Here is a 14996-nt window from a genome sequence, read left to right as displayed (position 1 = left end):
TTTAGGACACCATAAAGGAAAAGGTAAACCAAGAGTGGATGAGATATTTGCAACATATAAAAAAATATCTTAGAGTATATCACTTGGGTCTTTGCCTGTTCTTTAACTAAAGTCAGTAGAGGCTTTTTTTTTTTTTTTTTTTTTAATGATCTCTTCATCTTTTTCTAACTACTTATTTCTCTGCATTTCTATAGAAATACGTAATTTGGAAAAAAATTGCTTTTTGTATTTACTGAATAGATTTTCCCCCATTACAAACTTTTAACTGTAAAAGAACGGAACGTCGGCTATTTCTCTAGAAAAAAACTCAGATAATTTTTAATTTATGTTTTCCTTGGCTGCTTTTTCTCTGAGGGTAGAAGATTTGATATCTTTATTTTTAAAGGTCTTTATTTCTTGCCATATTCTTAAATTCCCTGTCTCCTTACATCTTCTCAAAATTAGTAGGAAGAAAGGTGAGGATGGGAGTCCCTGGTGATGCAAATAGTTAATTTGCTCAGCTGCTAACGGAAAGGTGGGAGGTTCAAGTCCAAGAAAGGCGATCTACTTCCACTGAATACCTTGTGGCGCACAGTTCTACTCTGACACACACGGGGGCGCCATGAGTCGGGGTCCACTCGATGGCAACCGGAAGCAGAGGATGGACGCCGCTTACGTGAGGGGAAACCGAGACCTTTAGTCTAGCTCTATGATCAGGTATGGAAGTGAGGAAGAGGAAGAAAGGAGGAAAACCAGGATTCCGAGCAATGTAGTCAGCCCTCTCCCAGGCAGTACACCACCTCGTAACGTTAGCATTTTTATAAATGAGCAGTTAGGACAAGACAGCCAGTGATCACAAATCACACTGACCAGACAGTCTGACAGCGCCGCCAGCCAGGCGCTCACCGACGCGTCGTTACTGAGCCTCGCACAGGCAGTGACCCAGACGACAGGCCTGCGTCCTCATGAGGTTCACATTCCAGGGAGAGAGGCAGACGATAAACAAGCCACCAAAGAAACCAGATAATGTGAAGGAAGTAAACAGTGATGAAAGAGAGAGTGACGGGGAGGCCTCCCCGAGGAGGCCACAGCTGGGAGGAGAACGCCTCAGCGTGGAAAGGGCTGGCGGTAGTCGTTCCAGGCAGCAGGCGAGTGTGGTTGACTGTGGCTTGGTGTGTTCTGGGATCGGGAGGCATCCCCTGTGGATGAAGCACAGGGGGGCGGGGGCTGGAGGGCAGGTCCCAGGCCATGGGAGTTTTAAGCAAGAGAGTGACATGAGCTGATGTGCATTACGCAAATCTGCTGCAAAAGACCTCTCTAAAGTGTTGAAAAGCAAAGGTGTCACTTTGAGGACTAAGGTGCACCTGACCCAGCCATGGTACTTTCAGTTGGCTCATATGCATGCAAAAGCTGGACAATGAATAAGGAAGACCGAAGAAAAACTGACACCTTTGAATTATGGTATTGGAGAAGAATATTGAATATCCCATGGACTGCCAGAAGAACGAACAAGTCTATCTCAGAAGAAGTACAGCCAGAGCGCTCCTTAGAAGCGAGGATGGTGAGACTTCGTCTCTCATACTTTGGACATGTTATCAGGAGGGACCAGTCCCTGGAGAGGGACATCATGCTTGGTAAAGTAGAGGAAGAGTGAAAAATAGGAATACTCTCAATGAAACAGATTGACACGGTGGTTGCAACAATGGGCTCAAACATAACAACGATTGTGAGGATGGCGCAGGGCCAGGCGGTGGGCTGTTCTGTTGTACGTAGGGTCCCTGTGAGTCGGAACCGACTTGACGAAACCTAACAACAACAGCAGGTTTTTTGTTTTTAATAGTTTATTGTATTTTTGGTGAAAGTATACACAGTAAAACAGGTTTGATTTGCAACTTTAAAAGATAAATTCTATCACGGTAGCCAAAAGGTGGAAACAACCCAAGTGTCTGTCAACAGATGAATGCATAAACAAAGTGTGGTACGTGCATAATACAATGGAGTATTATTCATCCACAAGGAGAGATGAAGTCCTGATACATAGGCTCCACCGTGGACGAACCTTGAAAACATGACGTTGAGTGCAGTCAGTCAGTCACGAAAGGACAAGTATTATACGATCTCACTTACCTGCGGTACCCAGAAGAGGCGAATGCATAAAGACCAAAGTTTGTTAGTGGTGACCAGGAGCGGATGGGAGGGGACAAGGGCAGCCGTTGCTTAAGGGGTGCTGAGTTTCTGTTTGGGGCGATGAAACATTTTGGGAGTGAATAGTGGTGATGCTTGCACGACACTGTGAATGTAATCAATGCCGCCGAATTGTACACTTAAAAACTGTTCAAATGGTAAATGTGTGTTATATTTTACCACAATAAAATAAAATTAAAAGATAATTCTGCCAACTACGTGGAGGGGCTGAGGTTCATGAGAGGGAGCAAAGAGAGGCCTCAGAAGGCCCCAGTACTCACCTACCTTGTAGGCGGGGGAGGGCTGATGAGGCAATGGCTGTAGGGCTGAGAAGTGGGCAGAGTTGCCCTCCAGGTCAGCCAGGTCGTGGCGATAGGTCAGCGTGGGGGGCGAGGGCGGGAGCGGCCAATACGTTTGGGATATGATAATGATAAACGACAATAACAGAATACAAAACGGAGGAACTAGAAAGCGTTCTAAAAGAAGTTGTGCTGGCAAGGTATGGCATATGGTTTAATTTTCAGAATAACCTTGAATGTTGTATTAAAAATGAAATGCCATTTTTTAATAACAAGATTTTAAAACCTACATAGCTAAACCCACGTATCAGGCCACTGCTAATCTCAAAGCGCAGCCTGTATCAGAGCACAGGACGCTGGCATCAGAGCCCACGCCCTCAACAGCTCTCGTGCCAGTGGGGTCTGGTTCATTGAGCTCTGCACGCCTCTGACCTGTGGAGTTTTGTTTGACAGCAGAGGGCAATCATTCCAGTCCTTAAGTACCTAGAAGAGTCCCTGGGTGGTGCAAATGGTTCATTCTCAGCTGCTAATCGAAAGATTGGAGGTTCTAGTCTACCCAGAGGTGCCTCAGAAGAAAGCCCTGGTGATCTACTTCCAAAAAGCCAGCCATTGAAAACCCTGTGGTGTACAGTTCTACTCTAACACTCATGGGGTTGCCATGAGTCGGAGTCCACTCCACGGCAACTGGTTTAGTTTATAAATAAAGAACGTAAGGCTTAGAGAGGTTAACTAAGCTGTGAGTCTGCCCTCGCCGGCTGGCAATATGGGCCCCGCCAATCAGCCAAATGCGACCATCTGTCCTTTGGGGTCTTTGCCTAGTTGGGGTGGTTTACCTTTCAGGGCCGTCCAGAGCCGGAGGCCCGGGTGGCACCAGGAGGGCTTCTAGAGCTGGGGGGGTGGGGGTGTGAACACAAGACCACCTCACAACAAGGAAAGGCTCTCAGTCCCCAAGCGAGCAGGCTCTCGGGTGGAAGGAGGGTCAGGGAAGGGACCTCTTCCAAAAACCTTTCTGGGGCTGACAGAGGCAGAGAGAGGAGCAGAGGCCCGGAGGGCCTTTCTGGTACCGTCTTCTCTGGGTGGGGCAGGCCTGGCTGGCTGAGATTGCCGGCCGGCCGCTGTCGGCGACGTCGAGAAGCCGAGCCCAGCCGAGCCTCGGTGGGGCTCCAAGACCATCCTGCTGAGAGAGAACCCGACGTACCCACCACCAGACTCGGAGAAGGCCAGCCGGGGCAAGGAGGCCCGCAGGGGCAGAAACAGTCAGGTGGAATGGACCCAGAGTCGGAAATCCTCAGCTTCAGTCCCTGCTCTGCCCTCTCTGAGCTGTGGGCCCTTGGGCTGGTTATTTAATGTTTGTAAGCCTTAGTTTCCTCTCCTGTAATATGAGGATGATAACAATGTTTACTTTGAAGGTTGTTGTCAGGAGCCAATTAGATAAGGTATTCGAACACTGTTTCTACTCAGATTGTATGTTTATTTGGAGAGGCTCAGGAGCGACTAGTGGGGGCAAAGGGCAGCAGCTAAAGCCTCCCTACCTTAGCCAGCCCTGGGCACCACCACTTAAGTGCAAGGATTTTACAAGTGGCTGTGTGGCATGCAAAGGCTATCTCTTACTTAAAAACACCTCATTTTATAGCCATGTGTTGTCTGGGATAGGGGGATGTCTTTAAAAACCTAGGACCCCACCCAAGACCCCTCCCCAGTGACCCAGATGGGGTAAGTCACTTGAAGTCGGTAGCACTTACCCCTATATACATACCTCGTTCCACCACCTGTCTGTCCGTTTGTCCTAAGGAAGTGGCTTCCCTGTTGCTGTGATGCTGGAAGCTATGCCACTGGTATTTCAAATACCAGCAGGGTCACCCATGGCGGACAGGTTTCAGAGGAGCTCCAGTCTAAGACTAGAAAGAAAGGCCTGAAGATGCACTTCTGAAAATTAGCCAGTGAAAACCTTATGGATCACAACAGAATATTGTCCGATATAGCGCCTCGTAGGGTGGAAGACACTGCACTGCAGCAATGGACTCAAACATACCGATCAATGATCATCAAGTTGGCACGGAACTGGGCTACATTTTGTTCTATTGTACATGGGTTTACCATGAGTTGGAGCTGATCTGACTGCAACTAACAACGTACTTCATTATTGCACATTCTATGTATAAAATTATTGTAATCACCTAGACATCTGCTTCTGTTGCTAGATTTAAGCTCGCTCTGTGAGAAAGGCATCCCCAGGGCCTGATGCAGAGCAGAACACAGGGTAGGTGCTCCACAGGTATTTGTTGAAGAAAATTGAGCCAAATCATAGTGACCTATTCCAGCAAGAGAGCCTTAACACTTTTTACTATTATAAAAGTAACCTGATTATAGAACATTTCCACATCCCCCAATGTCCTTCCAATCATTTTTTTCCTAGGCCTAATTTTGTTTTTAGATAATGATTTTGCAACCTCTATATACAATTTTCCAGAACACTTAATTGTGCTCATGGGGAACCTGTACATAGACCGAGAGACAATCATTCGAACAGAACAAAGGGATACTGCCTGGTTTAAAATCAGGGAAGTTGTGCGTCAGGGTTGTATCCTTTCACCGTACTTATTCAATCTGTATGCTGAGCAAATAATCAGAGAAGTTGGACTATATGAAGAAGAATGCGGCATCAAGATTGGAGGCAGACTCATTAACAACCTGCAGTATACAGATGACACAACCTTGCTTGCTGAAAGGGAAGAGGACTTGAAGCACTTACTGATGAAGATCAAAGACCACAGCCTTCAGTATGGATTACACCTCAACATAAAGAAAACCAAAATCCTCACAACTGGAGCAATAAGCAACATCATGATAAAAGGAGAAGAGATTGAAGTTGCTAAGGATTTCATTTTACTTGGATTCACAATCAACGCCCTTGGAAGCAGCAGTCAAAAAATCAAGTAACATATTGAGTTGGGCAAATCTGCTGCAAAAGACCTCTTTAAAATGTTAAAAAGCAAAGATAACCACTTTCAGGACTAAGGTGCGCCTGACCCAAGCCATGGTATTTTCAGTCACCTCATATGCATGCGAAAGCTAGACAATGAATAAGGAAGACCAAACAAGAATTAACGCCTTTGAATTATGGTGTTGGCGAAGAATATTGAATATACCACGGACTGCCAGAAGAACAAACAAATCTGTCTTGGAAGAAGTACAGCTTCTTGGAAGCAAGTCTTTGGACATGTTATCAGGAAGGACGAGTCCCTGGAGAAGGACATCATGCTTGGTAAAGTGGAGGTTTGGAGTAGAAGAGGAAGACCCTTAATGAGATGGATTGACACAGTGGCTGCGACAATGGGCTTAAACATAGCAAAGATTGCGGGGATGGCACAGGATCGGGCAGTGTTTCATTCTGCTGTACATAGGGTCTCTATGGGGTGGAACTGACTGGACGGCACCTAACAAACACCACACACACAAGCTTTAACATTGTAACAGGTACAGTATTTCGTTCTTGTATCTCAGCATCATTTTTTATCCCATTTTTCCCACTTTACTCATTATGATCAACCGATTTTTCCAAAAATCACGTTTCCACACAGTGACGTAAAGAATTAGACTAGAAGCTTTCAAATCTGTTTCACTGATAGATCCATTTACAAATAAAGTCTTATGTAGAACTCCAGCATAAAAGAAGATAACCATGATATTTTATTCAAATACATTGGTTTTCTACGTCAAAAGCCTGTTGTTTACTCATGATAATGCCAATCAATAAGCAGGATGAGCTTTTTAAAAAAATAATATTTTATTGTATTTTTGGTGAAAGCTTTCACAGCAAATTAGGTTCCCATTTGACAGTTGCCACGCAAATTGTTCAGTGACATTAGTTACGTTTTCACAATGTGTCAACATTCTCTTTAATTGTGTTTAGTTTTTCCTTTCTACAGCTCTCATTTCCCTGCCCCCTTATCTTCTCATCTTTGCTTTAGAGTAAATGTTGACCTTTTGGTCTCATTCGGATGGTTTTTTGGTTTTAAATAGTTTGGTTTTTTTCATTTTTTTATTGTGCTTTAGGTGAAAATTTATAGTTCAAGTTAATTTCTCATTCAAGAATTTATACACATATTGTTTTGTGACATTAGTTACAGTCCCCACAATGTGACAGCACACTTCCCCTTTCCACCCTGGGTTCCCTGTGTCCATTCATCCAGTTCCTGTCCCTTCCTGCCTTCTCATCCTGCTTTTGGACAGGAGTTGCTCGTTTGATGTTGTATATTTGATTGAACTAAGAAGCACATTCCTCACATGTATTATTTTTTGTTTTATAGGCCTGTCAGATCTTTGTCTGAAAAGTGGGCTTCAGGAATGGTTTCAGTTCTGGGTTAGCAGAGTATCCAGGGGCTGTAGTTTCAGGGGACAGATGATTTTTTAGTAGCACACCGTACTAACAGGTAACATCCTTTATTTTGTGTACCACTCTGCTATTTTGATAAAAGGTGATCTCAGGGGATAGTTTCGGTTCAAGGTTTAAGGAATCACTCAGGGCTATAGTCTCAGGGCGCCCTCTGGTCTCCACCGGTCCAGTTAGTCTGGCCTTTTTTAAGAATGTGAGTTTTGTTCTACATTTTTCTGTCATTTTTTCAGGGTCTATCTATCGTGACCCCAATCAGAACGGTCAGGGTAGACGAGGCCATGGCTCATGTAGGCCATCACCTTTGTATACTTGTTTCTTCTCTGAGATTTTGGTTTCCTTCTTACTGTTTTGCTCCTGACAAGTAGAGACCAATAGCTGTATGTTCGATGGCTGCTTGCAAGCTTTTAAGACCACAAACGCTACTCACTTCGCTAGGATGCAGAACATGAACTTTGAGAACTATATTATGCCAGTTGACTGGGATGTCCCATGAGACTATGTTTCTAAGCTTTCGAACCTAGAAAACCAATCTCAGAAGGTATATGGTTATGTCTGAGGAGTACCTGTAGTTGTGTCTTCAAGAATATATTTGCCTGCTCACACATACCTGTATTTACACGTACACATAGATACTTCTATCGATTTGCATATATGTATATACCTGTACCTACCCATACACCTGTATACTTATTCCCATCTATATGTGATCATATGCTCTTTTTTTTTTTTGGTCTTTGTTGCAGCTGTTGCCATATTATATGTGTCAAATTCTTTAATACAGGCATCCTTTTGTCTTGAGTGCTTCTTGGCAACATCATTTACTTTGGCCATGCTGTGCTCACTACACCCACATTCGGTGCCACTTTTCCGTCACCCAAAATAACAAGTATCTCCAGTCTAAAGCGTGCTTCTCCTTCCCCTCCTCCATCTCTCCTTGGTAACTACCAATGAACATTGGTCTCTTTATATGTATCTATTCTTATCTTCTTCTAGAGCAATCATACAATATTTGTCCTTAAGTGCTTGACTTATTTCACTTAGCATTATGCTCTCCAGGTCCATCCATGTTATAATATGTTTCGCTGACTCATCGTTGTTCTTGATGTTTGCATGGTATTCCATTGTATGTATATACCACCTTTGGCTTATCCATTCATCCATTCATGGACACTTCGGTTGTTGGCATCTGTTTGTTATTGTAAATAATGCTGCAATGAACATAGATGTGCATATGTCTGTTCATGTCACTACTTTTAGGTCTCAAGGGTATATATCAAGGAGTCCTGGTGGAACAGTGGTTAAGCACTTGGCTGCTAACTGAAAGGTCAGTGGTTCAAACTCACTAGCCAATTTGAACTCACCAGCTGCTCTGCAGGAGAAAGATGTGACAGTCTGCTTCCATAAAGATATACAGCCTTGGAAGCACTATGGGGCAGTTTTACTCTGTCCTATAGGGTCGCTGTAAGTCAGAATCCACTGAACAACAATGGGTTTGGTTTTTTTTGTTTGTTTGTTTAGGGTATATACCTAGGAGTGGGATTGCTGGATCACAGAATAGTTCTATTTCGAGTTTTTTAAGGAAGTGCCATACCGTTTTCCCTAGTGGTTGGACCATTTTACAGTCAGGATGAGGTTAATTTGATGCAGACAAAACTGCAGCCTGGAGTCACAGAGGGCACAGAGGCCTGTGTCACAGCAGCCTCCTGAAGAGCCACAGAAACTGGACTCCCCAAACACCAGTGTTGCTCAGCCTGTCCACAAGCAGGGGCCTCAAGTGGCCTGATGCGGGGGCTGTCTACTCCTCAGTTTCCAGGCATGTGGTCCCCCTCCCTCCCCACGCCTCTCTGTGCCCAGAAGATTTCCAGGCAGTTCCAGAAGGCTTGAAAACTCCACAGGTGAACGGTGGGGAGAAAGAGGCACTTCTGGGGAACTCCATCTGCCTAGATAATAACTTTGAGCAACTTGGAGAACCAGCTATAACAAACCGGCCCCTTATTGTCTGATTCTCCAGGGCAGAGGCTGGGATCTGCCCTCCGTAGGCACCAGCCCCCACCCGTTGCTGGCTCTCAGCCCATGTGCTCCAGGCTGTGGGGCCAATGCCTCTGGCTGCTCTCCTGCAATCCCATTCACTCGATCTGTTAGCGAACCTCCAAACACAATGCTCAAGCGACCGAAGAGAAAGATAATGCACATCTTTGTGTTTCAGTGGCTTTGATGTGCTGAGCTCCGGCAGTGGCCTCTTTTGCCCCGGTCTAAGGGCAGTATGAAGTCCCTGGGTGGTGCAAATAGTTAACATACTTGGCTGCTAACCAACAGTTTAGAAGTTCAAGTTCACCCAGAGGCACCTCAGAAGAGAGACCTGGCGATCTATTTCTGAAAAATCAGGCGCTGAAAACCCTATGGAGCACAGTTCTACTCTGACACACACGGGGTTGCCATGAGTAACTGGTTTGTTGTTGTTGCTGTTCGTTTTTTAAGGGCAGTACAGGCCAGGAGTGACAACCAAGTTGAAACAAAGCATCAGTGTATACATTTCCCACTAAAGTGACATGAGAGAATTAGAAATAAATATGTCAGAGCTGTATAAAACACAACCATATACAAATGATACCCAAATTTCTCCAGCAGAAAACAATAGCAAATGACTAGGAAAGTGTTGTTTGTTGAGGAGAGAAGTAATAATTACATGAGATACTCAGGAAGAGTATAAATGCCTTACATCTGATAAAGAATGAACACTGAAGCGGAACCTGAGAACTCAAGAATCAGAAAGGACAGAGCCTAGTCGAATCCAGGCCAGCTGCACCCATCTGCCATTCGCTCTGTGGGGAGCAGCTGGTCACACGCGGCTCTTAGGGATCCAGTTACCTGCCACCTCCACCTCCCACTTCCCCACCATCTCTTCCCCCATGCTTTCTCCTGAGCAGTTTTCCTCCTGCCGCTGCTTCTGCTTGCATTTGTTAGGGCGCAGCACCCTCTACTGGCGATAAGAAAATTCTTCCTCACGGAAACTGGTAACATTTTTGATGGTTGGCAGGTGGTGAGCAACTGGATCTCTTTCTATATGACTGCCGTTCATGCCGGCCCTTCAACTGCTGTCAGATTTTATTCTGATAAAATAGGCAGCTCCAGTCATTTTCCTGAACAAACTTCAAAGGCATTCCATGTTCACAAGCAAAGTTTTCAAAGTAGGCACGTGCACCCCAGGGGATACACTGTATGATCCACTGAGGGATGGAGGATTTATTAGGAATTCTCTTTATTGTCTTAAAGTACATCATAGTAGTACAGTTGTACGTTCATGTGTTCAACAAATATTTACAGGGCACTTTCTATGCACTCTACCCTGATGGGGTTGATCCTCTGTGCCGGGAGGGGGAACAGACATTCGGTAATACGAGACCAAACCAGTTGCCACGTGTGCAGAGTAGAACTGTGTCCCATTGGGTCTTCATGGCTGTGACCTTTCAGAAGCAGGTCGCCAGGCCTTTGTTCTGAGGCACCTCTGGGTGGGTTCAAACTGACCTTTCCGTTAGTAGCCCAGCGCTTAACCATTTGTGCCACGCAGGGACTCCTAACTGTTAATAAGTATTATGAAAACAAAATAGGCAGGAAAGAAAGACAGGGGTATGTGTGGCTGGGTGGGGTTGCTGCAATTTTATCTTAGAGGGAGAGGTGAGGAAGCCACCCTGTGAGCTTCGGGAGAGAATGTTGCAGGTGCAGGGAACAGTAGGTGCGGAGGCCCTGGGCCTGGAGGGCCTTTGGTGTGTCTGGTTTGCTCTAGGAACAGCAAGGAGCCACCTTGGCTAAAGTGGGGTGAGCGAGGCAGAGGAGAGGTCAGAGAGGGGAGGGGGTGGACTGTGAAGGGCTTGCAGGCCGTGGTCTTTGATTCAGTGAGATGGGGACCACATGGAGGGCTCCGAACAGGTGAATGAGATGATCTGGGGGTGCACACCCTCAGATGTTTTGCCGATAGGCTTGCATGCTTACTAATGTTTGGAAACTATATAGGTCTTTCAATGAGGCCCATGGCTGGGGGAGGTAGCATGTGAGCTGTCCTGAAAGATGGGCAGACATGCCGTGGCTCCCGGATGAACTCCCACTCCTCTGCTAAGTGACTAATTGTACCAAGGGATCTCCTTGGTAACCTTTGAGGTTTCCAGCCCGGAGGTCCTTCTCGGTATGCCCTCCAATTTTCACTATTTGTCTACATTTCTAATTCCTTCCTACTTTTCACTTCAAGGTGCCTTTAATAGTTTAATTATCACGCTATGCAAATTTAAGCCATGCCTTAAGCTCCATTCTTAAAGGTAAACAGATACCTCAACAGTTAGCTAGGCGAGGCCACCCAGCCACGCACCAACAAGACCAAGACCAGGATTCCCAGACCACAATTCTTGCCCTTGGTCCAGCCTGTGCTCAGCGGCCTGTATTATGTCCCTACAGAAGAGACGCCTCCACCCTGCGTGTGCGACACCTGAGCCCTCACAGAGATTTCATTTTATACACCTTTGTGTGATCACCACAGCAGCCCGAGGGGCGAGGAGTGTGCCGAAAGCTCCAAGTCCCCTCGCCTGGTTCAGCTTTGCCCCAGCCCTATACCCATGGTTTGGATGAAGATGTGCCATTCTGCTGTGTTCTAGAGCTGCACTGTCCGGTAAAGTAAGTAGCCACAGTCACATGGGGCTCCTGAGCACCTGCAATGTGCCCGTCCGGATTGAGAAGTGCAGTAAGGATAAAATACACACAGGATTTCAGAGACTTAGTAGCAAAAAAAGAATGTAAACCATCTCATTAATAATCTTCTAATATTGATTACATGTTGAAATATTTTATATATATTGGGCTAAATAAAACATGTTGTTAAAATTGTTACTTTGTACTTTTCAATGTGCCTCTGAGAACATTTAAAATTATTCTTGAAGTCCTGTGATCAGTTTTTCTTTTTATTATGGTGAAAACAGACACAACGAAACATACACCGATTTGACAATTTCTCCATGTAATTCAGTGACACTGATTACATCTTGCAGGTTGTACAACCATTCTTGCTACCTGTGATCTCTTTGAATAGAATTTTGGTTTCTTTTTTTTTTTTTATTTCACTTTAGATTAAGGTTTACAGAACAAATCAGCTTCTCATTAAGCGGTTAGTACACATACTGTTTTATGACATTGGTTAACAACCCCATGACATGTCGACACTCTCCCTTCTCGACCTTGGGTTCCCTATTACCAGCTTTCCTGTCCCCTCCTGCCTTCTAGTCCTTGCCCCTGGACCGGTGTGCCCCTTTAGTCTTGTTTTGTTTTATGGGCCTGTCGAATCTTTAAATGAACAGTGAACCTCAGGAGTGACTTCATTACTGAGCTAAAAGGGTGTCTGGGGGCCATACTCTCGGGGTTTCTCTACTCTCTGTCAGGCCAGTAAGTCTGGTCTTTTTTTGTGAGTTAGAATTTTCTTCTACATTTTTCTCCAGCTCTGTCCGGGACCCTCTATTGTGATCCCTGTCAGAGCAGTCAGTGGTGGTAGCCGGGCACCGTCTAGTTGTACTAGACTCAGTCTAGTGGAGGCTGTGTTAATTGTGGTCCATTAGTCCTTTGGACTAATCTTTCCCTTGTGTCTTTAGTTTTCTTCATTCTCCCTTGCTCCCGAAGGGGTAAGACCAGTGGAGTATCTTAGATGGTCACTCACTGGCTTTTAAGACACCAGATGCTACTCACCACAGTAGAATGCAGAACATTTTCTTTATAAACTATGTAATGCCAATTGAGCTAGATGTTCCCCGAGACCATGGTGCCTATAGCCCTCAGACCAGTAATCCCTCATGGAGTTTGGATGTGTCTATGGAGCTTCCATGACCTTTCCTTGTACAAGTCGTGCTGGCTTCCCCAGTATTGTGTACTGTCTTACCCTTCACCAAAGTTACCACTTACCCATTGTCTATTTAGTGTTTTTCCATCCTGGTTTCTTAAATAGCTATTACTGTCCAGTTTTGCCCAACACATTTCATTAAACAGCCATGTTCTGTGTGATAGCCGTACTTCTGTATAAACACAGAGGCCCTAATACCAGGAAGGGAATTGTGGCAGAGGCTTTCTCTCTTGCAGGAACACTTTTTGAAAATCAGATGATAAAAACAATAGCTAAACGAGCGTCTGAGTGCTGTGCAGAGCTTCATACTCTACATTCATACCTCAGTAACCTTCCAGTAACTACCATTTTTCCTACTACTATTCTTTGTACAGCTGAATAGATTGATTCCAAGAGAGGTTAAATAATTTGTCCAGAGTCACGTAGCTAGTGAAGTGGCATAAGATAGGACATGAACCAGTTCTATCTCCAGAATCCAAGCTGTTGGCCACTACATTAAAATGCTTCACTCGCGGCAGGATAAGAGCACTTACACACAAAACTGTGCATGTCATTTCATTTGTAATTTTACAGACTACCCTACTGAGGGGTTAAGAACCCTTGAACTAATGTTAGTGTGACACTCTGCATATGTGTATATATATGGGTGTATGTGCACATAAGAAAAATTTCACCAAGTTAAAACTACCCCTTCACAATTCAAAATATATGCATCTCTTCTAACTCATTATATATATATGTATGTATATATATATATACACACATATATATACTTTTTCTTTTTTTAAATAAATAGAAGTTCTGCTTTTGGTATGGCTGAGCAGTTACTTTTGGACCAACCTTCCTATAGTTAATTATAAACCCTGGAAAAAATATAAAAAACAACTACCTGAATACCCTGGAGAGCAACTGGAAGCAGTCAGATACCTGAGGAAGTTGACATGTGGAAGAAGGAATGGCACCGGGCAAGATGCCAACTTTTCCAATGTTTAGCCCCTACCTGCACCATGCCAAGCAGAACTCTGATGGACATTTGCAGTCTGGTTTGCTTAAGGAACCAGAAAACAGAGTTCAGGGAAACTGCAGCTGCAGCAAAGTGAGAAAGGAAGTCCTGGAAGGGGGAGAACCAGAGTAAGGCAAGCCAAGGATTCTGTATATAAGCTTTGTTCCCTGACCTGAATCACACAAATGGAAGGCAGACTCCAAGGCAGCACAGCTATGGCTAAAAGAACTCAACTGAGATGTGAGGTGCCACCCACCTGAGAGGACAGAGTTTGGAGTCTGAGTCTAACCAAGCTAACTGCCTGCTAAATGGAGAAAAAAGAAGAAAAAAGCAACACTCTTGGAGGCAGATAACAGAATACAGAATCTCTACAACATATTCACAATGTCCAAGATACAATCTGAAACTATTTGACATATGAAGAATCAGGGAAATGAGGCTCATTCTCAAGAGAAAAAGAGAATCAACAAAAACTCATCCTGAGATGATCCAAATGTTGGAGTTAGCAGATAAAAATTTTAAAAAATCTATCATAACTATGCTCAAGGACATAAAGGAAATTATGCTTGCAATGAATGAAAAAGATAGGAAATTTCAGCAGAGATATTTTCTAGTTGACATCAGCTTGATTCTGGTTCATGGCTACCCCAGGTGTCAGAGTTGAACTGTGCTCCACAGGGTTTGCAATAAAACTACTAAAAAAAGAAAAGTACAAAACAGAAATTCTAGAAATTTAAAAAAAAAAATTTAAATAAATAAATTTCCTTATATGTTCTTAGTAGAATGGAAATGACAAAATTAGTGAATTTGAAGATATGTCATAGAAATTATAAAATCTGAACAGGGAAAAAAAAAAAAAAAGGACTTAAGGGATTATACAGAGGCTTAGCATATTTGTAACTGAAGTGCCAGAGGGAGAGGAGAGAAAAAACTGGGTAGGATAAATATCTAAAGAAATAATGTCTGAAGTTTCCCAACATTTGATTAATAGCATAAATTTAGAGATCAAAGAAGCTCAGCAAACTTTAAGCAAGACTAAGACACAGAAAAACACACCCGAAAACAGCCAAAGAAAAAAGACACATTCTATAAAGGGGACACAAGAAGACAGTGAAATAAGATCTTGGAAGTGATGAAAAGAAAAAAAGAATTTGTCACCAGCAAACCTGTGCTATAAAAAATGCTACGGGAAGTTCAGGCTAAAGGGAAACGTTATCAGATGTAAACTCAGATCTCAAGAAGGAATGAAGAACATCAGAAACG

Source organism: Trichechus manatus, unplaced genomic scaffold (assembly GCF_000243295.1).
Source record: "Trichechus manatus latirostris isolate Lorelei unplaced genomic scaffold, TriManLat1.0 scaffold00039, whole genome shotgun sequence".
Taxonomy (NCBI): domain Eukaryota; kingdom Metazoa; phylum Chordata; class Mammalia; order Sirenia; family Trichechidae; genus Trichechus; species Trichechus manatus.
Note: the sequence above shows the minus strand (reverse complement) of the source record.